The 25,294-nt window shown below is 48.1% G+C and overlaps 1 pseudogene across 1 annotated transcript; it reads left to right on the top strand.

The window, feature by feature from the left end:
• The first annotated feature begins 306 nt into the window (after positions 1 to 306).
• On the top strand, positions 307 to 24,957 carry LOC119959538 (annotated as a pseudogene). The gene is made up of 7 exons (XR_005459221.1): positions 307 to 352; positions 481 to 789; positions 1,988 to 2,059; positions 20,818 to 21,114; positions 21,316 to 21,624; positions 22,256 to 22,564; positions 24,544 to 24,957. The product of XR_005459221.1 is annotated as an Ig heavy chain C region-like (transcript).
• Positions 24,958 to 25,294: the final 337 nt, after the last annotated feature.

Here is a 25,294-nt window from a genome sequence, read left to right as displayed (position 1 = left end):
AGGATGATGAGAGACATTACAATGAATCCATTCAGCCAAACAAATATCCCGATACCGAAAAATGTCTATTTTAATAATAACCTATAGTAAATCTCTGGGCCAATTCTGTTCGGGGAGGGGAGGGGGGGGGGGGGTGGAAGGTGGGACGTGGATCCAGGCGCCGCCTCCACCAGGGAACCACCTGGAAAGCCGCCCCCTTCTGCCGGGTATTTAAATGCCGCTCACTGGGACCCGAATCCAACAGTCCGGGAGCTGGTTTGTTCACTGAGTTCCTGACACAACCATTTCCCCCAAATGACCAGAAGGATGAGGTGGGCCATTTCTCTCAGTTTGTTGCTGACTTTCTTATCCCGTGAGTAGTTTTTATTGTCCAAGTCTCTCACTGTTACTGTCTCAGTGTTAGTTTCTCTCTGGAATGTTCCAGACTCACCAATCATTTCACCAGCATTAATCCTCGGGCTTTTTGATATATTTTTACAGGTGTCCAGTCGGATGTTGTGTTGACTCAGCCGGAGGCAGAGACCGGGCGTCCCGGAGGCTCCCTGACACTGACCTGTAAAACCAGCGGCTTCAATCTTGGCAGCTACAGCATGCACTGGGTCCGGCAGGTTCCCGGACAGGGGCTGGAGTGGCTGCTTTGGTACTATAGTTCATCCAGCAACAACTACGCCCCAGCCATTAAAGATCGATTCACTGCGTCCAAAGACACTTCAAACAACATCTTCTCTTTGGCCATGAGGAGCCTGAAGACCGAAGACACCGCCATCTATTACTGTGCAAGAGACCACAGCGAGAGGAACCAGGGCTGGACCCGCACAAGAACAGCTCGAGAGGGAATTCAGCAACTTGCACCTTAACCTGAAGGTCAGTACTTGATTCAAATGTAATATTAATGTCAATGATCAGAGTCAAAACACAAGCTGCTTCTTACATAATTAACACAGAGAAAATTAAACAGCGAAACCGAACAAACTAATCGATCTAATAGGATGAGCTTTTGTCTGTTTATATTTACTGTTCACATTTTCAGAAATTACAGACTTGGTAATAATCATCGTTTTATTATTTCTGATTCTTGGAGAAAGTGTATGTACATTGGGTTTTATGAACTGCTGTCAAATTGTAAATTAGATCAGAAGTAAACGTGTATTTGAAGTGAATATTGAGCGGCAGAGCTGAACAGAGAGTGAGTGCAGTTTTTGTGCGGGTGTCTGTCACTGTGACTACAGTGGGTCACAGTGCTGTGCACAGCGACATCCTCATACAAAAAGCTCAGTGATAGAGTTTGTTCAAATTGGTGATCAGCGCCACAGCAGGATTGTCAATGTAAATGAATTTTAAATAAAACAACGTTTGGAACTAATATTAGTTTGCACAAAGGTATAAAAATCTTCCACTTTATCACTGTTCACCGACTCGCTAAATCTGTACAGAGGGTTTAAAAGTGTTCTGATCCTCTTTATAAATGTAATGACCCGGACAAGCTGAAATAACTCACCCATTCACGCTTGGAAGAGACAGAGTTAGTTTTTTGAGTGAACAGTGAAATTAAATCTCTGTATTTTACAGTTAACAGTCTGCCGCAGTATTTGACACGCTGTGTCTCACTGTGATACCTGGGGCACAGCAGTTACTGTCAATACAAAAAGCCCCTCAGCACTAATTAACTGAGGCTGGCTCAGTGCTCGCTTTTACAATCGAACTTTATTCACAGTGAAGCATTATTTATTTTCAGCACTGACAAAATAATAAGAATTAATGTGGAAAATTGGGGGTCGTTATTTAGTCACAGTTGGTGTTTTCAATAACATTTCCATGTCTGTGAAATGTAAAACATTTGGTCATTTATGAAGAGAGAACGGTATCCATAAATATTAATATAATTTCCTGAAAATTAATCGTGAATTCTCTTTGCCGCTGGTTTGTGAATATTTAAAATAATGGTGGATTTATGTCTATTATGTGCAGGTGCGGTTATTGAACGGAGCTGCCCAGGGAATGTGACACTGTGACTATCTAGACTACTGGGGACAAGGCACCATGGTGACGGTGACTGCAGGTAAGAACCATTCCATTATTTACCAACTGTGTTACTGTATTTGTTTTAAATTTTTCTTCATTTTCAAAATCCATTTGTTCACTGAAATGTGTTTTGGTGGATCATGTATTGAGATGTTGTTGCAATGTTTCATTTGATTCTGCTGAAAGGGGGATATAGAATCCCGCGGTTTCTTGACAGAAAGATGCTGCTGAGGGATTCAGTCCCTGTTTGCTGTGATTTGGTGTTTATTTGCTGAGGATACTGTGTGGCTGGGTTACTTTAAATACAAAACGTCTGTTTTTACCCTATGTTTAATATCGGTTCTATCTAATGTCTGCAGCTTGTAGCGTCTTCCGCACTAGTGTTTGAGATCGAACCCAACATTGACAAAATGTGTTAAAGTTTCTGTATTATCTTATTGAACATGTTCTGCTTACTGAAAGTGCTGATGGTATTATTCAAGTTTTCTGTTTAGTTTACCTGTTCATTCATTTGATGACATGAGGGTTTGGTACATTTTAAATTGAGATTGTCTTGCAATGTTACATTTGATTCTTTTGGAGGTGTTTGTAGAATTGAGCTGCTTCTCCATGATGTTTCACTCCTTCAGTGATGTGATTTGGTGTTTTCCTGCTGAGGAATGTTTTTGGGTGACTTTGTGTAGAAAAGTTTGTGAAACGGTTTGGTGTGTCTGTATTGTTTCAACTCGGTGACACTGAGCGGTTACATGGTTTGTGATTGAATGCAGAGTCTGCGTGTTGGAAACTGCTTGTCGCAGGATTGTCGGCAGAGAACAGGGAGGCTGTTTCTGCATCTTGAAAAAAAAGTGAAAATTGCAGATTAAACTAAGCCACGTTCTACGACAATCCTTTCCGAGCAGAAGTTGTTGCTGCAATCAGTTTGCCGTTTGTGGAAAGTTTAATCTCGGTGGCATCTGATGGTTGCAGCTTTTACCATCAACTGCAAACATTAAAAGCATTTAAATGTGTTTGAAAAATGACTCAGTATGAATAAAATGGTTAAGTTTCAATATTTATTTGTTGTTAATATTCGAGCACCTCGCAATGCTATTGCTGTTATTCCAGATTTCTGTTTAGTTTAATAATTCATACAATTGGTTACGAGCTGGTTTGCTGGATATTGATATTTTCTTGCAATGTTAAGTTTGATCCTGTTCGATGTAGAATTGAGCTGCTTCTCCATAGACGGGTTTCAGTCCTTCATTGATGTGATTTTGTGTTTTGTTCTGTTGAGGAGATTGTGTATCTGGATGACTTTAAATGATTCAGATCTGTCAAACGGTTCAGCGTTTCTGCATTGTTTCTGCATTGTTTAAACTCGGTGACACTGAGCGGTTACACGTTTTCTGGTTGAATGCAAACAGTCTCGGCGTTTGAAAATGCTTGAAGGGCGAATGTCGGGAGAAAACAGCCAGGTTTAAGAAAATAATCTAATAAAGATATGTTGATGCATTTTGTTATTTTAACTGAAGATTCCAGATTAAACGAAATAATGACTGAAACGCCCATGCCGAACATAGTAACATTTATATATTTCAAACAATTGCAATGCGGTGATACAACTCCATATTAACCAATGGTTATTTTATATTAATATAATTCATCATTAATCACCTTTTACAATCCTGCTGTGTTCTGCACGAGGTTAACATGACCGGACAGGTTTCTAGGCTGGAAATACTTGTAATTCCAGTTATTCTATTATTTCTGTGGCGCTGCAACCATAGTATACCTTCACTGTAATGCGTAGTTGGATAGCGAGGGAATTATCACTAATCTAACCTGAAACAGGTTTCTGAGATGTGGAAGTCGCTGCCAAGCAAGGAATTGTTCCCATGATTTTATTTGTATTATAGGAAAGTTCAGATTGCCTATGGCAAGAGATTGAAAAGTAAAAGCTTGAATGTCAAACCGATTTATTTATTTACAAAAGGTTAACAGTACCGTTGCATTTTATAATGACATCCTGTCTCCCATAGCTGTGCTCTACACACGATAGAATTATAGGAAGAACAGATGATAGGAAAGAAAGAATGATTATACCTTAGTTTTAGGCTTAAATTTTATTAAATGCTAAATTCAACATCAAATTGTCGACGCTACTTGCTCATAATGTGTCAGTTTTACAAATGATTTGAATAAACATTACTGAGCTGGTCTCGTTATATTCATTACTTTCTGAGAATAGATGGAGTTTATGATTTATCAATGCGTTCAGAAAGGCGCATATTTTGCACATTTGTAGGTCGAATAGGGCAATTGGAGTTAAAAAAAATTAAAATGTGAATACAGTCAATTAAATGTTAAGATGTTTCCATCTAGTAATTTGGAGTTTATTGCTCAACATTGTTTGATTGTCAGGTTGTTTTAATTAAACCCCAATTATTTCATAAAGCTCTGGGTAAAACAAGTTAGGGATTATTGAAAGCTATTTTTGTTATATTTATTATTATAGTTCAGATAATCGAATAAAGAATTAGCTGACAATTAACAATAACTTACAATACAATATCAGTGAGAATTAATTCAACATAAATGATCTCCTACAATTGAGTTGTATCCTGGCAATATCTCAAATGTTTTAGAGAACTTTAATAATATCTGAAATGAATTTAGGAAACAATACATTTCTTTACACTGCTGTGTACAGCTAAACTCTTTTGCTGATTACATTCTTTTGCTCTGATTCTTTTGCTGATTACATTTAATTGTGATTTAGATCATATCAGTGGGTAATGTGAATATTTTCTGGTTTGTTTAATTATTGCCCTGTCACTGAGTCTCTGTTACGTCATTAATCTGCCCTGAATCTGTAATATTTAATCTGCTCATTTTCAGCAAAACTACTTTTTGCCCAATTATCGAGATTTGAGACAGACAGGGAAAAATAGTTAAAAGTCGAATATGATATTGAAATTAATGTCAGTTTAATTTCAAATAAATTACTGAATTATTGTTGTCGGAAGTTGACCATTGATCAATTAGAATCAAACAGTTTCATGAAACTGACAGATTGAACAGATCTATCTGCTGGAACTCGATTGTTGCCATGTGTGTCTGTTCAGTTTCTGTGCGCGCGGTCACTGTGCTGGGACCTGGAATCTTCCTGACTGGTTGTAAATCTTCTGATTCATTTTCCAGTATTTCAGGGAGTGCAATTTGATCAAGTCCTTCAATAAAACTTGTATCTGTGAGAAATGTGAAAATTTTACTTGATGTTTGACAAGGCGACTCAGAAAGGTGATTCCTCATCCAGATTGTGACAGAAAGAATTCAGCAACGCCAGACAGGCTGGAGAAGGAGATTTGGTTGATTTTTAAGCAGTGATATATTGGTCTTGGGAATTTTCGATTAGGCAACGCAGAGAGAGATTTACTGGGTTACATTCCGTGCTATTGTAATTCTTGATCTATTTAATGGGTCAGTGCCGCGGAGAAATCCCTTTGCATTTTATTTTTAATCCTATCCTAGGATTTTGGAGGCGCTGGCAAGGCCAGATTTTATTATATATGCCGAAGTGTCCCCCCGGAAAGTTTAGATGTGAAACATCCTTGAATAATTGCAGTCCATGTTGCGGAGGGATATCCGCGATATTGTCAGGGAGGGAGTTGCAGAATTTTGACTCGGCGACAGTGAAGGAATGGCGGTGTATTCCTAAATCAGGATGGTGAGTGTCTTGGAAGGGAATTTGCAGGTTTTGGTGCACTCATACATCGACAGAAACATATACACACTCTCGCTCTCTCACACACATTCTCTCTCATCCTCACACAAACTCATTCTCTCACACACATAATCACAATACTTCTTTCAAACATACACACTGTGCCTCGCACACAATGATTCTCACAATCTCACTCTCAGACACACTGTGACGATCTGCCTCTCTCACACGCACATTCGCTCACACGCTCTCACTCACACACGCTCTATCGCACACGCACTCTCTTTCACCAAATCTCTCTGATACACCTTGCCTCTCTCTCTCTCTCACCCACGCTCAAACACACAGACCCTCTCCCTCACATACATGCATAATCGCTCTTCAAACACCGCATGTTTTCTTTCAGGCTCTCTCTCACACGCATTCCCTCTGATACATACACAATATCTCAGACGCACACAAACTCGCCAACATATTATTATCCTCTCACTCTCACGCACTCTCACACGTGCACCCTGGCACATGCCCTCTCTCTCGTGGACACTGTCTCATTCTCTCTCTCTGACAAACAATCTATCTCTCTCTTTCAGGCATGCGGTATCTCACTCTCTCATATTCCCTCTCTCTCTGACACACACACTCTCTCATACGCACATTCTTTCTCTCACACACTCCCTCTCTATCACAGACACACTATCTCAGACACACAGATCTCTCTCTCTCTCACACAGTCTCACATCCATAATCGCTCTTCAAACAGAATCATTCCTTCTTTCACACACACAATCTCAAACATACTATCACTCTCCCTTTCTCTCACACACTTCCAAAGACACACACATGCACCCTGTCACACACATACATTCTCCCACCTGCTCTCTCTCATGCACACTGTGTCCCGTGTCTCTCTCACACAATCTCTCTCTTTCGCACATGCACACTCTCATACACACACACACACATACTCACACAAGCACTTATTTCTCTCTCTCTCTCTCACACACAAACACTAGTACATACATATCTCGTAAACACATTTTCTTTCACTCAAACACAGACATGTTCTTTGGCAAACTCTATCACACGTGTTCAGAAACACACAAACGCATCCCCACATTCTGCCTCTCTGACACACGTGGTCTCTCTCTCTCTGTGTTAGGTACACACACACATGCTCTCTAATCTCTCACACACACTCAATCATACACACCCTATCTCGAACTCACGCACACAATCTCCCATTTCCACACACTCTCACACACATTGCCTCTCTCACTCACACAGAAAATCTCACACACACACATCCCTTCACACACATTCACACAAAAACTCTCCCTTGCACATTATTTTATTCTCCCTCTAACACCTATCTCACATACATACACGTACTCTGTCTCTCTCTCTCACACACACACAGGAACACACACATATGTTCACAAACACTTACACTCAGAGGCGCAACACAGCAACATACACACAATCAAGAAAACACACACACACAGCAGCACACAAACAGGAACAGACACACACTCACAGACAAACATGAACACCGAGGAACACGTACACAGGGATACAGAGGGATACACACACACACGGGAACGGACACACGCTCACACACACATACACAATGAACACCTAGGAACACGCACACAGGGACACACATAAAGAACACACGGACAGCAGAGAGTGACTGTTCGTGACATCAAGGCAACATTTGAACCAGTGTTGCATCAAGGAGCCCAAACAAAACTGGAGTCAATGGGAATCGGGGGGAAATTCCCCGCTGGTTTGAGTCATACCGAGCGGAAAGGAAGATGGTTTCGGTTTTTGGAGGTCAATCATCTCAGTTCCAGGACATCACTGCAGGGGTTCCTCAGTGTCGGCCCCGCCATCTTTAGCTGCTTCAGCAATGACCTTCCAAAAGTCAGAAGTGGGGATTTTGGCTGATCATTGAACGATGTGCAGCACCATTCACGACTCCGCAGTTACTGAAGCAGTCCATTGCTAAATGCAGCAAGATCTGGACTATATCCAGGCTTGGGCTGACAAGGGGAAAGGGACATTCGTACCAGACAAGTGCATGCAATGGACATCTCAAAGAAGCGAAGATCGAACGATCACCCCAATGCCATTCAATGGAATTACCATCGCTGAACCTCCTGCTGACCATTGACCAGAAACTGAACTGGACTCGCCATATACACTGTGTGGCTGTGACAACAGGTCAGAGACTCGGAATTCTGCAACAAAAACACATCCTGATGCCCCAAATCCTGTCCACCATCTGCAACACCAGGTTAAAGTCCGACAGGTTTGTTTAGAATCCCTAGCTTTCGGAGCGCAGCTCCTTCATCAGGTGAGTCACCTGAGTGAGACTTCTTACTCTGCTCACCCCAGTCCAACACCGGCATCTCCATATCACGGCCACCATCTCCAAGGCACGATTCAGGAGTGTGATGGAATACTCTCCACTTGTCTGGATGAATGCAGCTCCAATGACACAAAAGTAGCCCGCTTAATTGGCACACCATCGACAACCACTCCCTCCCTCCACCGCTGGGGAACACTGGCAGCAGTGTGTAACACCTACAACATGCTCTGAAGGAACTGGTCATGGCTGCTTGGACAGCACCTTCAAATCTCACAACAGCTACCATCTGTACATGGAGAGCAGACACATGGGAACATCACCAACTGGAATTTCTCCATCAAGCCTCTCACCACCGTGACCTCAAAATATCACATTGTTTCTTCACTGTCCATGATTCACAATTCTGGAGCTGCCTCCCAAACACCACATGGACTGCAGTGGTTGAAGAACGAAGCTCACCACCATCTTCTCAAGGGCAATGAGAGGTGGGAAATAAATGCTGGCCCAGGCAGAGACATCTGCATCACAAGAATGAAGAAAACACACTCTCTGACACAATATGACAATAATTTTTCAGCCTGAAATTGACATTTTCAACATGAAAATCTATTAAGTTGGAGGAAGGTTCATTGTTCCAGTTCCGAATTGTTTTGTACAGAATGAAATTACACCGACATTAAAGCAGCTGTCCAGTGATCTACACTGCTGTCTGACTGTACACAGCCGGTGTTACTGAATGTATTAAAGCAGCTGCCTAGTGATCTACACTGCTGTCTGACTGTACACAGCCGGTGTTACTGACAGTATTAAAGCAGCTGCCCAGTGATCTACACTGCTGTCTGACTGTACACAGCCGGTGTTACTGAATGTATTAAAGCTGCTGCCCAGTGATCTACACTGCTGTCTGACTGTACACAGCCGGTGTTACTGACAGTATTAAAGCAGCTGTCCAGTGATCTACACTGCTGTCTGACTGTACACAGCCGGTGTTACTGACAGTATTAAAGCAGCTGCCCAGTGATCTACACTGCTGTCTGACTGTACACAGCCGGTGTTACTGACAGTATTAAAGCAGCTGCCCAGTGATCTACACTGCTGTCTGACTGTACACAGCCGGTGTTACTGAAAGCTGATCAATGTGTAGAATCAGGACAGGATGGATGGAGAGGAAGAGGAGGAGGTGGGGGTGGTGCAGCGGAATGGAGGAGCCCCCAGCTCGGCTGTGGACAACAGACAAGAGAAAGCTGAGCCTGAGCGGAATGTCATCCAGAGAAACATCGCCCGGCTTGGCCCGGAGTACCTGAATGATCACTCATTCACCCTCACCCACACTCACTCACCGTCACTCACACTCACGCACACTCACTCACACTCACCCACCGTCACTCACACTCACGCACACTCACTCACACTCACCCACCGTCACTCACACTCACCCACCGTCACTCACACTCACCCACACTCACTCACACTCACTCACTGTCACTCACACTCACTCATGCTCACTCACCGTCACTCTCACTCACTCACACTCACTCACTGTCACTCACACTCACTCACCATCACTCACACTCACTCACCCCTGTTCACACTCACTCACAGTCACTCATACGCACTGACTGATTAACCCATACTCATTTACCGGCACTAAGTCACAATCCCTCCATCAATCATCACCCTCATGCATCCATACCCACTAACCCACATTCATTCACACACCCACACTCAACTATGCACATCGTCAATCACCAACCCTCATTCCCTTACCCTCACTCACTCACAGTAATCCATCCGAACTAACTCACTCTCCCTCACCCACCTTGTCATCCACATTCACTTCCTCACCCTCACTCACCAACCCTCACCCAGCCTCACTCACCCACCCTCACTAACCAACCCCTACCCAGCCTCACTCACCCACCCTCACTAACCAACCCTCACCCAGCCTCACTCATCCTCCCTCACTAACCAACCCTCACCCTGCCTCACTCACCCACCCTCACTCACCCACCCTCACCCAGCCTCACTCACCCACCCTCACTAACCAACCCTCACCCAGCCTCACTCACCTACCCTCACTAACCAACCCTCACCCAGCCTCACTCACCCACCCTCACTAACCAACCCTCACCCAGCCTCACTCACCCACCCTCACTAAACGACCCTCACCCAGCCTCACTCACCCACCCTCACTAACCAACCCTCACCCAGCCGCACTCACCCACCCTCACTAACCAACCCTCACCCAGCGTCACTCACCAACCCTCACCCAGCCTCACTCACCCACCCTCACTAACCAACCCTCACCCAGCCTCACTCACCCACCCTCACTAACCAACCCTCACCCAGCCTCACACACCCACACTCAATCACCCCACTTAAACTCACTCACCCTCACTCACCAACCCTCACCCACCATCACTCACTCACACTCACTCACCCACCCTCACTCACCAACCCTCACCCAGCCTCACTCACTCACACTCACTCACCCACCCTCACTCACACTCACTCACACTTACACACATTCAACCAGCCCACTCACACTTACTCACTCACCCCCACTCACCCTCGCTCACCAACAATCACCCACCCTCATTCACTGTCACTCACTCGCCCACTCTCACCCACACTCTCTCACACTCATTCACCCACACTCAACCACCCCACTCTCACTCGCTCACCTTCACTCACCAACCCTCACCCACCTTCACTCAATCACTCCAACTCACCCTCACTCACCAACCCTCACCCATCCTCATTCACTCTCACTCACTCACCCACCCTCACCCTCACTCACTCACACTCATTCACCCACACTCAACCACCCCACTCACTCACTCATCCTCACTCACCGACTCACACTCACACTCACACACACTCACTCACCCACACTACTCACACTCAGTCACACTCACTCATCCTCACTCGCCAACCCTCATCCCCTCTCTCACACTCATTCACGCAACTGCATTCACTCACTCCCACTCACCCTCACTCACCAACCCTCACTCACACTGACTCACACTCACTCACCCACAGCCAACCACCCCACTCAAACCCACTCACCCACTTTCAATCACTCACACTCACTCAACCACCCTTACTAATGGAAATCACTCAGTCCCTTCACTCAGCCACCGTCACTCACTCACACTCACTTATTCACTCACTCCACACAACTTAATTCACTCCCCTCACTCAACCAGTCTCACACGCCCAGCTTCGCTCACTTTTCATAACTCACGCACCCTCATTCACCCACACTCATTCGCTCACCCAATGTGATTCACTCACCCACACTCATTCACCCTCACTCATCCACCCTCATTCACTCAACTTCATTTACACGCCCTCACTGAGCCTCACCTTCATTCACCCACCTTCACTCACTCAGTAGGCCTCATTCACACATCCTCGCTCACCCACTGTCACTCACTCTCCATCATTCATGCATCCTCCCTCACACACCCACCATTACTCACGCAGCCACATTCAAAAACCTCAGATCACCCAAAATCTCACTCAACACCAAACCGCCCACTCATTTATTTACATGCTGTGGAGATGCTGGCGTTGGATTGGGTGAGCACAGTAAGAAATCTGACAACTCCAGGTTAAAGTCCAACAGGTTTGTTTGAAACTCTAGCTTTCGTAGCACTGCTCCTTCCTCAGGTGAGTGAAGAGGTAGGTTCCAGAAATATATATACAGACAAAACTCTATATGTATGTTTCTGGAACATATCATTTCATTCACCTGAGGAAGGAGCAGCGCTCCACAAGCTCGTGTTTGAAACAAATCTGTTGGACTTTAACCTGGTGTTGTAAGACTTCTTACTGTGCTCATTTATTTTCAACCACCACCGTCGCCCATGCATCCTCCCTCACTCACCAATCCATCCTCACTCATTTACAATCGCACACCCATCCTCATGCTCCACACTCATACGCGCCCACCATTGTTCATGCACACACACTGACACACCCAGCCACCCTTTTCTCACTCCCGCCCTAATTCACACCCCTGCTATCTCACCCTCATTCACTTGTCCCCTTGCTCACTAAATGGGAGGAGTTAGTCTGCAATGAGAGAGGAAGAGAGAATTGGAGCGAGGAGTGAGAGCCAGTGTGCACGAATGTGGTGGCCTGGCAAGGCGGCAGTAGGACCCAGGAGAAAGAGAAGAGAGCTGGAGGGAAGCGTCAGGGTCGGGGGCGGGGAGAATTGTAAAGAGGACGTGGGAAAATATCGAGGGAGAGGAACATGTCAAAGAGTCATGGAATAGAGCAGAGAGCCCTGGAAAAGGTAGAGAGATGGGGAAATGTGCGGGAAGCCTCGGAAAAGGCAGAGAGCTGTGGAAACCTGCGGGGAGCCTGAGAAAATATAGCGAGCTGGGGAAAGGACAGGGAGCCTGGGAAAAGGCAGAGAGCCGGGGGAAAGCATAGGGAAGCTGGGAAAAGGTAGAGAGCTGGGGAAAAGCACAGGGAGCCTGGGAAAATATAGAGAGCTGGGGAAAGGACAGGGAGCCTGGGAAAAGGCAGAGAGCCGGGAAAAAGCACAGGGAAGCTGGGAAAAGGTAGAGAGTTGGGGAAAAGCACAGGGAGACTGGGAACAGGCAGAGAGCCGGGAAAAAGCACAGGGAAGCTGGGAAAATGTAGAGAGTTGGGGAAAAGCACAGGGAGACTGGGAAAAGGCAGCGATCTGGAGAAAGTACAGGGAGCCTGGGAAAAGGTAGAGGTTTGGGGGAAAGCGCATAAGCCTGGGAAAAGGTAGAAAGCTGGGAAAACGTGCGGGGAGCCTGGGAAAGAGTACAAAGCTGGTGAAACGTGCGGGGAGCCTGGGAAAAGGTAGAGAGCTGGGGAAAAGCGCAGGGAGCCTGGGAAAAGGTAGAGAACGGGGGGAAAGCACAGGAAGCCTGGAAAAGGTAGAGAGCTGGGGGAAAGTGCGGGGAGTCTGGGAAAAGGCAGTGAGCTGGGGAAAAGCGCAGGGAGTCTGGGAAAGGGCAGAGAGCGGGGGAAAGCACAGGGAGCCTGGGAACAGGCAGAGAGCTGGGGAAGAGCACAGGAGCCTGGGAAAATGTATAGAGCTGTGGGAAAGCGCAGGGAGCCTGTGAAAAGGTAGAAAGCTGGGGAAAAGTGCGGGGAGTTTGGGAAAAGGCAGAGAGTTGGGGGAAAGCGCAGGGAGTCTCAGAAAGGACAGAGAGTTGGGGGAATAGGACAGGGAGCCTGGGAAACGTTTGAGAGCTGGAGGAAAGCAAAATGAGTCTGGAAAATGCAGGAAGCGGGGCGAAAGCTCAGGGAGCCTGGGAAAAGGCTGAGAGCTGGGGAAAAGCGCAGGGAGCCTGGGAAAAGGCTGAGAGCTGGGGAAAAGCGCAGGGAGCCTGGGAAAAGGCTGAGAGCTGGGGGAAAAGCGCAGGGAGCCTGGGAAAAGGCTGAGAGCTGGGGAAAAGCGTAGGGAGACTGGGAAAAGGCTGAGAGCTGGGGAAAAGCGCAGGGAGCCTGGGAAAAGGCTGAGAGCTGGGGGAAAAGCGCAGGGAGCCTGGGAAAAGGCTGAGAGCTGGGGAAAAGCGTAGGGAGACTGGGAAAAGGCTGAGAGCTGGGGAAAAGCGCAGGGAGCCTGGGAAAAGGCTGAGAGCTGGGGAAAAGCGTAGGGGGACTGGGAAAGGCTGAGAGCTGGGGAAAAGCACAGGGAGACTGGGAAAAGGCTGAGAGCTGGGGAAAAGCACAGGGAGACTGGGAAAAGGCTGAGAGCTGGGGAAAAGCGCAGGGAGACTGGGAAAAGGTAGACAGCTGGGAAAAAGCGCAGGATGCCTGGGAAAAGGTAGAGAGCTGGGAAAAAGCACAGGATGCCTGGGAAAATGTAGAGAGCTGGGAAAAAGCACAGGATGCCTGGGAAAAGGTAGAGAGCTGGGGAAAATGACAGGAAGCCTGGGAGACGATATGGAGATGGGGGAAAGCACAGGGAGCCTGGGAAAAGATAGAGCTGGGGAAAAGCGCAGGGAGACTGGGAAAAGGTATAGAGCTGGGGAAAAGTGCAGGGAGCCTGGGAAAAGAAGGAGCTGGGGAAAAGCGCAGGGAGACTGGGAAAAGATAGAGCTGGGGAAAAGCGCAGGGAGACTGGGAAAAGGCAGTGAGCTGGGGAAAAGCGCAGGGAGTCTGGGAAAGGGCAGAGAGCGGGGGAAAGCACAGGGAGCCTGGGAACAGGCAGAGAGCTGGGGAAGAGCACAGGAGCCTGGGGAAATGTATAGAGCTGTGGGAAAGCGCAGGGAGCCTGTGAAAAGGTAGAAAGCTGGGGAAAAGTGCGGGGAGTTTGGGAAAAGGCAGAGAGTTGGGGGAAAGCGCAGGGAGTCTCAGAAAGGGCAGAGAGTTGGGGGAATAGGACAGGGAGCCTGGGAAACGTTTGAGAGCTGGAGGAAAGCAAAAGGAGTCCGGAAAATGCAGGAAGCGGGGCGAAAGCTCAGGGAGCCTGGGAAAAGGCTGAGAGCTGGGGAAAAGCGCAGGGAGCCTGGGAAAAGGCTGAGAGCTGGGGAAAAGCGCAGGGAGCCTGGGAAAAGGCTGAGAGCTGGGGAAAAGCACAGGGAGACTGGGAAAAGGCTGAGAGCTGGGGGAAAAGCGTAGGGAGACTGGGAAAAGGCTGAGAGCTGGGGAAAAGCGCAGGGAGACTGGGAAAAGGTAGACAGCTGGGAAAAAGCACAGGATGCCTGGGAAAAGGTAGAGAGCTGGGAAAAAGCACAGGATGCCTGGGAAAAGGTAGAGAGCTGGGGAAAATCACAGGAAGCCTGGGAGACGATATGGAGATGGGGGAAAGCACAGGGAGCCTGGGAAAAGATAGAGCTGGGGAAAAGCGCAGGGAGACTGGGAAAAGGTATAGAGCTGGGGAAAAGTGCAGGGAGCCTGGGAAAAGAAGGAGCTGGGGAAAAGCGCAGGGAGACTGGGAAAAGATGTAGAGACGGGGAAAAGCACAGGGAGCCTGGGAAAATGTAGAGAGCTGGGGGGAAAGCGCAGGGAGCCTGGGAAAAGATTGAGCTGGGGAAAAGCACAGGGAGACTGGGAAAAGATAGAGAGCTGGGGAAAAGCACAGGAAGCCTGGGAAAAGGGAGAGAGCTGGGAAAAAGCACAGGATGCCTGGGAAAAGGTAGAGAGCTGGGGAAAATCACAGGAAGCCTGGGAGACGATATGGAGCTGGGGGAAAGCACAGGGAGCCTGGGAAAAGATAGAGCTGGGGAAAAGCGCAGGGAGACTGGGAAAAGGTATAGAGCTGGGGAAAAGTGCAGGGAGCCTGGGAAAAGAAGGAGCTGGGGAAAAGCGCAGGGAGACTGGGAAAAAATAGAGCTGGGGAAAAGCGCAGGGAGACTGGGAAAAGGTATAGAGCTGGGGAAAAGTGCAGGGAGCCTGGGAAAAGAAGGAGCTGGGGAAAAGCGCAGGGAGACTGGGAAAATGCAGAGAGCTGGGGAAAAGGGCAGGGAGCCTGGGAAAAGGTAGAGAGCTGGGGGGAAAGCGCAGGGAGCCTGGGAAAGGATGGAGCTGGGGGAAAGCACAGGGAGGCTGGGAAAAGGCAGAGAGTTGGGGAAAAGCACAGGGAGTCTGGGAAAGGGCAGAGAGTTGGGGAAAGCGCAGGGAGCCTGGGAAAAGGTAGAGAGCTGGGGAAAGCACAGGGAGCCTGGGAAAAGGCTGAGAGCTGGGGAAAAGCACAGGGAGCCTGGGAAAAGGCTGAGAGCTGGGGGAAAGCACAGGGAGCCTGGGAAAAGGCTGAGAGCTGGGGAAAAGCGGAGGGAGACTGGGAAAGGCTGAGAGCTGGGGAAAAGCGCAGGGAGACTGGGAAAAAGCTGAGAGCTGGGGAAAAGCACAGGGAGACTGGGAAAAGGTAGAGAGCTGGGAAAAAGCACAGGATGCCCGGGAAAAGGTAGAGAGCTGGGAAAAAGCACAGGATGCCTGGGAAAAGGTAGAGAGCTGGGGAAAATCACAGGAAGCCTGGGAGACGATATGGAGATGGGGGAAAGCACAGGGAGCCTGGGAAAAGATAGAGCTGGGGAAAAGCGCAGGGAGACTGGGAAAAGGTATAGAGCTGGGGAAAAGTGCAGGGAGCCTGGGAAAAGAAGAAGCTGGGGAAAAGCGCAGGGAGACTGGGAAATGATAGAGCTGGGGAAAAGCGCAGGGAGACTGGGAAAAGGTATAGAGCTGGGGAAAAGTGCAAAGAGACTGGGAAAAGAAAGAGCTGGGGAAAAGCACAGGGAAACTGGGAAAATGCAGAGAGCTGGGGAAAAGTGCAGTGAGCCTGGGAAAAGGTAGAGAGACGGGGAAAAGCACAGGGAGCCTGGGAAAATGCAGAGAGCTGGGGAAAAGGGCAGGGAGCCTGGGAAAAGGTAGAGGGCTGGGGGGAAAGCGCAGGGAGCCTGGGAAAGGATGGAGCTGGGGGAAAGCACAGGGAGGCTGGGAAAAGGCAGAGAGTTGGGGAAAAGCACAGGTAGTCTGGGAAAGGGCAGAGAGTTGGGGAAAGCGCAGGGAGCCTGGGAAAAGGTAGAGAGCTGGGGAAAGCACAGGGAGCCTGGGAAAAGGCTGAGAGCTGGGGAAAAGCACAGGGAGCCTGGGAAAAAATAGAGCTGGGGAAAGCGCAGGGAGACTGGGAAAAGGTATAGAGCTGGGGAAAAGTGCAGGGAGCCTGGGAAAAGAAGGAGCTGGGGAAAAGCGCAGGGAGACTGGGAAAAGATAGAGCTGGGGAAAAGCGCAGGGAGACTGGGAAAAGGCAGTGAGCTGGGGAAAAGCGCAGGGAGTCTGGGAAAGGGCAGAGAGCGGGGGAAAGCACAGGGAGCCTGGGAACAGGCAGAGAGCTGGGGAAGAGCACAGGAGCCTGGGGAAATGTATAGAGCTGTGGGAAAGCGCAGGGAGCCTGTGAAAAGGTAGAAAGCTGGGGAAAAGTGCGGGGAGTTTGGGAAAAGGCAGAGAGTTGGGGGAAAGCGCAGGGAGTCTCAGAAAGGGCAGAGAGTTGGGGGAATAGGACAGGGAGCCTGGGAAACGTTTGAGAGCTGGAGGAAAGCAAAAGGAGTCCGGAAAATGCAGGAAGCGGGGCGAAAGCTCAGGGAGCCTGGGAAAAGGCTGAGAGCTGGGGAAAAGCGCAGGGAGCCTGGGAAAAGGCTGAGAGCTGGGGAAAAGCGCAGGGAGCCTGGGAAAAGGCTGAGAGCTGGGGAAAAGCACAGGGAGACTGGGAAAAGGCTGAGAGCTGGGGAAAAGCACAGGGAGACTGGGAAAAGGCTGAGAGCTGGGGAAAAGCGCAGGGAGACTGGGAAAAGGTAGACAGCTGGGAAAAGCACAGGATGCCTGGGAAAAGGTAGAGAGCTGGGAAAAAGCACAGGATGCCTGGGAAAAGGTAGAGAGCTGGGGAAAATCACAGGAAGCCTGGGAGACGATATGGAGCTGGGGGAAAGCACAGGGAGCCTGGGAAAAGATAGAGCTGGGGAAAAGCGCAGGGAGACTGGGAAAAGGTATAGAGCTGGGGAAAAGTGCAGGGAGCCTGGGAAAAGAAGGAGCTGGGGAAAAGCGCAGGGAGACTGGGAAAAAATAGAGCTGGGGAAAAGCGCAGGGAGACTGGGAAAAGGTATAGAGCTGGGGAAAAGTGCAGGGAGCCTGGGAAAAGAAGGAGCTGGGGAAAAGCGCAGGGAGACTGGGAAAATGCAGAGAGCTGGGGAAAAGGGCAGGGAGCCTGGGAAAAGGTAGAGAGCTGGGGGGAAAGCGCAGGGAGCCTGGGAAAGGATGGAGCTGGGGGAAAGCACAGGGAGGCTGGGAAAAGGCAGAGAGTTGGGGAAAAGCACAGGGAGTCTGGGAAAGGGCAGAGAGTTGGGGAAAGCGCAGGGAGCCTGGGAAAAGGTAGAGAGCTGGGGAAAGCACAGGGAGCCTGGGAAAAGGCTGAGAGCTGGGGAAAAGCACAGGGAGCCTGGGAAAAGGCTGAGAGCTGGGGGAAAGCACAGGGAGCCTGGGAAAAGGCTGAGAGCTGGGGAAAAGCGGAGGGAGACTGGGAAAGGCTGAGAGCTGGGGAAAAGCGCAGGGAGACTGGGAAAAAGCTGAGAGCTGGGGAAAAGCACAGGGAGACTGGGAAAAGGTAGAGAGCTGGGAAAAAGCACAGGATGCCCGGGAAAAGGTAGAGAGCTGGGAAAAAGCACAGGATGCCTGGGAAAAGGTAGAGAGCTGGGGAAAATCACAGGAAGCCTGGGAGACGATATGGAGATGGGGGAAAGCACAGGGAGCCTGGGAAAAGATAGAGCTGGGGAAAAGCGCAGGGAGACTGGGAAAAGGTATAGAGCTGGGGAAAAGTGCAGGGAGCCTGGGAAAAGAAGAAGCTGGGGAAAAGCGCAGGGAGACTGGGAAATGATAGAGCTGGGGAAAAGCGCAGGGAGACTGGGAAAAGGTATAGAGCTGGGGAAAAGTGCAAAGAGACTGGGAAAAAAAAGAGCTGGGGAAAAGCACAGGGAAACTGGGAAAATGCAGAGAGCTGGGGAAAAGTGCAGTGAGCCTGGGAAAAGGTAGAGAGACGGGGAAAAGCACAGGGAGCCTGGGAAAATGCAGAGAGCTGGGGAAAAGGGCAGGGAGCCTGGGAAAAGGTAGAGGGCTGGGGGGAAAGCGCAGGGAGCCTGGGAAAGGATGGAGCTGGGGGAAAGCACAGGGAGGCTGGGAAAAGGCAGAGAGTTGGGGAAAAGCACAGGTAGTCTGGGAAAGGGCAGAGAGTTGGGGAAAGCGCAGGGAGCCTGGGAAAAGGTAGAGAGCTGGGGAAAGCACAGGGAGCCTGGGAAAAGGCTGAGAGCTGGGGAAAAGCACAGGGAGCCTGGGAAAAGGCTGAGAGCTGGGGGAAAGCACAGGGAGCCTGGGAAAAGGCTGAGAGCTGGGGAAAAGCGGAGGGAGACTGGGAAAGGCTGAGAGCTGGGGAAAAGCGCAGGGAGACTGGGAAAAGGCTGAGAGCTGGGGAAAAGCACAGGGAGACTGGGAAAAGGTAGAGAGCTGGGAAAAAGCACAGGATGCCCGGGAAAAGGTAGAGAGCTGGGAAAAAGCACAGGATGCCTGGGAAAAGGTAGAGAGCTGTGCAAAATCACAGGAAGCCTGGGAGACGATATGGCGATGGGGCAAAGCACAGGGAGCCTGGGAAAAGATAGAGCTGGGGAAAAGCGCAGAGAGACTGGGAAAAGGTATAGAGCTGGGGAAAAGTGCAGGGAGCCTGGGAAAAGAAGGAGCTGGGGAAAAGCGCAGGGAGACTGGGAAAAGATAGAGCTGTGGAAAAGTGCAGGGTGCCTGGGAAGAGAAGGAGCTGGGGAAAAGCGCAGGGAGACTGGGAAAAGGTAGAGAGATGGGGAAAAGCACAGGGAGCCTGGGAAAAGGTAGAGAGCTGGGGGGGGGGGGGGGAAGCGCAGGGAGCCTGGGAAAAGATGGAGCTGGGGAAAAGTGCAGGGAGACTGGGAAAAGGCAGAGAGCTGGGGAAAAGCACAGGGAGCCTCGGATATGGCAGCGAGCTGGGGTGGAGGGGGGGGGGGGACACATGGAGCCTGGGAAATGGTATAAAGCTGGGTTAAAGTACAGGGAGCCTGGGAAAAGGCAGAGAGCTGGGGAAAAGCACAGGGAGCCTGGGAAAAGGCAGAGAGCTGGGGAAAAGCACAGGGAGCCTCGGAATGGGTAGCGAGCTGGCGGGGGCGGGGGGGTGGGGGGGGGGGGGGAGGGTGCGGGAACACACGGAGCCTGGGAAATTGTATAAAGCTGGGTAAAGTATAGGGAGCCTGGGAAATACGAGAGCTGAGTAGTGAGCAGGTGAGATGGGCAGAGAGCTGAGCGCAGACAGGGGAGAGAATCTGCAGGAACACGGGGAAAAGTGGTAATTGATGGGCCAAAGCCAATAATCAGGGGGCAAAGTGCCATGTTCTGGGGAAAAGCACAAAGAGCAAGTGGAAAGTTCCAGAAGCTGAGGCAAAGAGCAAACAACCTGGAAAGGTGCAGCTGGGCAAATTACAGAAGTGGAGGAAAGATCAGAGAGCTGGGAAAAGCGCAGAGAGCTGGGAAAAGGACAGGAAGCTGGTTAACGCGGATACATGGAATGCGGGGTCCATCCCACAATCCGCTCCGCCATAATCATATTGAATGGTGCAGGAGACCTGAGGGACCGAATGGCCGCATCCCGCTTTTAATGTCCAGGGTCCTGTAATTGGAGAATTTTGGAGTTACTTGCACATGTGCTTCAAACGTAGAATTTTATAGTCATTCTGTAAATACCTGGATGATTTTTCTGAAGCAAAGTAACGACTCCTTGTTTTGGGGAGTGGGGGTAGTGAGGTGGAGAGATGGGGGACATCAGTCAGTTTGAACACAGGCAATTTCCAAACAGCAATGACCGAAATGAAGAGACAACTTCTTTATCACAAAGTGCTGTTGGTGGAAAAAACATTGGTGTCATAAATAATGGGGAAACCCTCCGCTCTGCTCATTGAAAGGAATGAATGGTACATTTTCAGATGACACCATAATGCTAATTTCTGCAAGGTGTTAGAAATGGAGAAAGAGATGTGAGTTTCTAAAGAGGGAATAAACAAATGGTGATTCTCAAAAGTTAGAAGTAACAGAAGCTCAAGTATGGATGCAGTTTTAATGCGAACGGTTTATGATAAATTTGTAACTTTATCCAAATTCTAAGTTGTATGATATCTTAATGACAAATCCCAGAGTCTAACTTGTTCAATTGGCCATTCTCTCCCAGCGACACCGTCTCCACCCACTCTCTACAGCCTGGTCTCCTGTCAGCAACACAACACCGACGGCTCCGTCACCTACGGCTGTTTGGCGATGGACTACTCCCCAGAAATCACCAGCCTTACCTGGAAGAAAGATGGGCAGCTGATCAGCACTGGAGTTAAGGAATACCCGTCAGCGAGAAACAAGAAGGGAACCTACACCCTGAGCAGCCAGTTAACCATCACCGAGTCAGAGGGGGTATGCAGCAAAATCAGCTGTGAGGTTCGACACAGCGGCTCAGACAAGAGCATTGGAATGACATGTAAGTGTTCTGGAAACTGCGCGAAGCAGAACCGCTGTGATTACTTTATTTACACCTTTGGCTATAACATATTTATGATAAAGTGTGCCGTTCTGATTCCTGAGGAAAATATTGGCCGCAGAGAAACAGTTAAAATATAATAAATCATTTTATTTGTCACACCATCTTCTGCAAGAAATGTCTAAATTGTGTTTCTTGAAGGCCCGCCTGGTGTCCCTCCACATGTTATCCTCACCGTGAGTTCCAGTGAAGAAATCACAAGACAGAAATTTGCAACCATCGTCTGTTCAATTAACGATTTCCAGACAAATTCAATCACGGTAAAGTGGCTGAAGAATGGACAACCCATGGCTTCAGGAATTGTCACCTCTCCCGCCTGTGAAGTGAATGGGAACTTCTCGGCGAGCAGTCGGCTGACAGTCTCCGCTGGGGAATGGTTCAGCAAAGCGGTCTATACCTGCCAGGTCACTCATCAAGAGGTGACCCAAAGTCACAACATCACCGCGTCTGGTAAGAGACACAAACAGAGGAAACAATAAATCATCCTGCACTCTGATGTTAATCCAAATCAGGAATTTATTAAAATCAGGACAAAGCACAGAATAACTTCTAATTTACCGCCATGTAGTTTGTGTTTCATTCTGATGTAAGAGCTGCATTAGGATTGCTCACCATTCAGGATTTGATCAGCAGAGAAATAAATGTTTCCCTCTAATTTGAAGTCATTTAGTGAGTGAGGTGGATTTGATATCAGCCTTATCCTGAGACAGCTGATTATATTTGAGAGGCAGTGGGTGTCTGAACCCCTTTATTGATAACAGCTCCAAGGAAAATTGTTGGAAAGTTCATTCAACCTATTTGTAAATCAGCCTTCCGTATTAGGTTTCCGAGATCAGGATTGGAATATTTGTATTGGGAATGCTGCAATACTCGTTCATTAGAATGCCATTGGTGCTGACTGTATTTCACAATGAGAATCGTTTAAGATGACCAAACTGGTTTTCCATTGTGTACAGAAGATTAATGGCGATCATTAGAAGTTTCGAAGTTGATTTATTCCCATTGAGTGAGTGAAGGCTGAATCCTTCTGTCCTGATTCTGAAGATGAAACTTGTGTTGATTTTCATGTTTTCATTCACAGATCCTTCTGATTGTATTACCGCCTCAGTAACAATACTGCCACCACCAATAGAACAGGTCTTACTGGAGGCGACTGTCACCTTAACCTGCGTCATTTCGAATGGTCCTTATGGAGTCAACGTGTCCTGGAGTGAAGCGAAGAAGCCGCTGAAATCAGAGATTGCCGACCAGCCTGGGGCAGATACTGAGAGCGTGGTCAGCAAATTAAACATCTCGACACAAGCCTGGCTGAGTGGGGCTGTGTTTGACTGTGTGGCGAGCCATCAGGACCTGCCAACTCCTTTAAGAATTTCAATCCACAAAAAAATAGGTGAGCGGTGAAACTGAAGCAATAAGTGAATCATTGTGTCTATTTCTGGTGTCAGTGCAGCGGTCAGTATTTAGTATTCAGTGTATTTATGGTCCATTCTGATTGGTAATTCCACGACTAAATATTTTGGGCCTGTTGATCTTAAGGGGGAAATTGCTACGTAGACGAAGGAACAATGAATTAAAAGCAGTGATATGGGGTTTAGACGGAGCTAGACCAATGGCCACAAGACGTAGGAGCAGACGTAGGCCATTCAGCCCAACAACACTGATCCAGCCTTCAATGAGATCATAACTGATCTGATGTGATGATCTTCAACTCCTCTTTCCCGCCTTCTCCCGCTGTTACCAGACACCTAAACGACCCTCTTACGGACTGACCTCATTAACATTACACCTCTGTATGCTTCACCCGATGCCGGTGTTAAGTAGTTACATTGTGTACCTTATGTTGCCCTGTTATGTATTTTATTTTATTTCCCTTTCTTTTCATGTACTTAATGATCTGTTGAGCTGCTCGCAGAAAAATACTTTTCACTGTACCTCGGTACACGTGACAATAAACAAAATCCAATCCCATATCTCCCATTGGTTGAAAATATGTCTCTCTCAACCTTGAACATACTGAACAACCCAGAATCTACAGCCCCCTGGGTTAAATAATTCCACAGCTCCCCGACACTCTGAGAGAGGAAATTCCTTCTCACCTCTGTCTGAAATGGGCGAACATTGACTATGTGATCCTGCACTCTGGTCCGAGATGCTCCCACAGGGGAAACAACCTCTCAGCGACTACACTCCGAAGCTCCCTGAGAATCTTTCATGTCTCAATTAGGCCGCCTTCATTCTTCTAAACTCCAATCAGTCTAGGCCCAGCCTCCTTAACCTCTCCCCATAAGAAAATCCCTCCATACTCGGGATCAACATCGTGATCCTTCTCTGGACTGGATTCAAAACCAATCTGTCTTCCTTAGATAAGGGCACCAAAACTATCCAAAGTGTATCAGGTGTAGTCTAACTAATGCCTTGTATAGTTTGAGCCAGACTGCCCCATGTTTATATTCTATTCCCTGTAAAATAAATGTCAACATTCAATTTGTCTCCATATTACCTGCAGAACTTGCTTTGTGTGGTTTCAGCGCGAGGACCCCCAATTCCCCCGTTACCTCAGCTTTCTGCAGTCTTTCTCCATCTAAATAATATTCCGTTATGTTCCTCCTCCTACCAAAGTGTCTAACCTCACATTTTCCAACATTATGTTCCATCTGCCAAGTTTTTACACAGTAACTTAAGCAGCCTCTATCCCTCTCTAGATTTTCTGTAATCCTCACTACTTGCCTTTATATTTTTGTCATCTGCAGCCGTGGGAATAGTCCATTCATTTATTAAACACAGTTGTGAAATTTATGTATATTACATCTACTGGTCCCCCCTCTCTCTCGCCTTCTCCTTATCACCTCAAATAAGGGCAATAAATTTGTCAGGCATGATTTCCCCTTCACGAAGCCATGCTGACTCTGCTGATTTTATTGTGTATTTCTAAATGCTCAGCTATTGGATCCGTTATAATGGACTCGAACCGTTTCCCACTGACAGATGTTAAGGTCCCTGGCCTATAGTTACCTGTATTTGACACCCTCCCTTTTGAATAAGGGTGTTACATTGGCAGTTTTCCAATCCTCTTGGGGTAAGGTGGGAGGAGCCTGGTTTGGAGTTTAGACACCAGCACAGAACAGTTGGGCCGAATGGCCTGTTCCCCTGCTGTACACTTTCTGAAACTTTCGAATCCAATATCCGTAAATTCTCAGGGAAAAGGATTGTGCCCACCTTTGCTCCGAGCTGGGAAACCGTACAGATCCCAAAGTGGGAAATGGAAACCTTTAAATCCAAAACAAAACACATTTCTCCCACATCTAACTGGCGGTTCCATTGTCTCCGGAATTCCCCATTTTATTGACATTTATTGTACATTTTCTGCAGATCCCAATCCGCGGGAACCGTCCGTCTCTGTCCTCCTGCCCTCGGCTGAAGACGTCTCCGCTCAGAGATTCGTCTCCCTCAGCTGCTTAGTGAGAGGTTTCTCCCCCCGAGAGATCTTCGTCAAGTGGACCGTCAATGACAAGCCGGTGAATCCCGGGAACTACAAGAACACCGAGGTGATGGCGGAGAACGGCAATAGCTCCTTCTTCATGTACAGCCTGTTATCCATTGCAGCGGAGGAGTGGGCCAGCGGCGCTTCTTACTCCTGTGTGGTGGGACATGAAGCCATCCCCTTGAAGATCATCAACAGAACGGTTGATAAATCCAGCGGTAAACCCAGTTTTGTGAACATTTCCCTCGCTCTGATGGACACCGTTAACTCATGTCAATGAGAATCGATTGGTTATATTTCGAACTAAAATAAAAATAATAAAGTTTTTTTCCTCCAATTGTGATTTATATGTACAGCCGTTTAATTAATGGAGCTTCCACTTCGCTGATATTAGATCTGTTCAATGAGACCCGGATTTCTACAGGTCTCCAAGTCTGATACAACCAGAGCTCCCAGCTCAGATACACCCTGGGTTAGAGACAGAGTAAAACTCATTCATTCCAGGATTCAGCAAAATATCTTCATTGACTTTCCTCCCGCTGAGGAGAAGTCGGGCACTTTCCCATTTCAGACAAACAAACCCATCACATTTAAATCTCGGTGTTCCTGCTGCTCTCATTGTCCATCCCTTTAAATTGA

Source organism: Scyliorhinus canicula, unplaced genomic scaffold, assembly GCF_902713615.1.
Source record: "Scyliorhinus canicula unplaced genomic scaffold, sScyCan1.1, whole genome shotgun sequence".
Taxonomy (NCBI): domain Eukaryota; kingdom Metazoa; phylum Chordata; class Chondrichthyes; order Carcharhiniformes; family Scyliorhinidae; genus Scyliorhinus; species Scyliorhinus canicula.
Note: the sequence above shows the minus strand (reverse complement) of the source record. Positions and strands in the feature narration are given on the sequence as shown.